This window comes from Suricata suricatta, chromosome 14 (genome assembly GCF_006229205.1).
Source record: "Suricata suricatta isolate VVHF042 chromosome 14, meerkat_22Aug2017_6uvM2_HiC, whole genome shotgun sequence".
Lineage (NCBI taxonomy): Eukaryota > Metazoa > Chordata > Mammalia > Carnivora > Herpestidae > Suricata > Suricata suricatta.
In genome coordinates, this window is record NC_043713.1 from 89,241,413 (window position 1) to 89,242,082 (window position 670).

Sequence of the window (670 nt, forward strand, 5' to 3'; positions counted from 1 at the left end):
TTGAGAGACAGAGCGTAAGCAGGAGAGGGGCAGAGACACACAATCTGAAGCAGGCTCCAGGCTCTGCGCATAGAGCCAGACGCAGGGCTTGAACCCACAATCTGTGAGATCATGACCTGAGCTGAAGCCTGACGCTTAACCGACTGAGCCACCCAGGCGCCCGTGGATTATTATTATTATTTTACATTTATTTATTTTTGAGAGATAGAGTGAGACAGAGCATGAGCAGGGTGGGGAGGACGGGGGAGGAGCAGAGAAAGAAAGTGACAGAGTCCGAAGTAGGCTCCAGGCTATGCTCAAGTGTTGAGCACAGGTCTCGAACCCATGAACCGTGAGATCATGACCTGAGCCACCAGGCGCCCCTGGATTCTTAAACCAATTCATTGTCTCTCTCTCTCTCTCCCTCTCTCCCTCTCTCTCTCTCTCTCTGCCTTGCGCGCGCGTATTGATAGATTTGGATTCTCAGTCTTTTAAATCGTAATCCTTTACATTGTTCCCAAATGCGCGTTCAGGCAACTTGGTCCAGGGCGTGTGGTCGCCCTCTAGTCTCTAGGCAACCGGCGCTCCTCAGACGGCCGGACGCCTACGCGCCGCGGAGCTTTCTGGGAAGTGTAGTACAAAGGTCACTTCCTTGCGTGAAGCTGACAAAAAAAGAAAAAAAAAGAAAAAA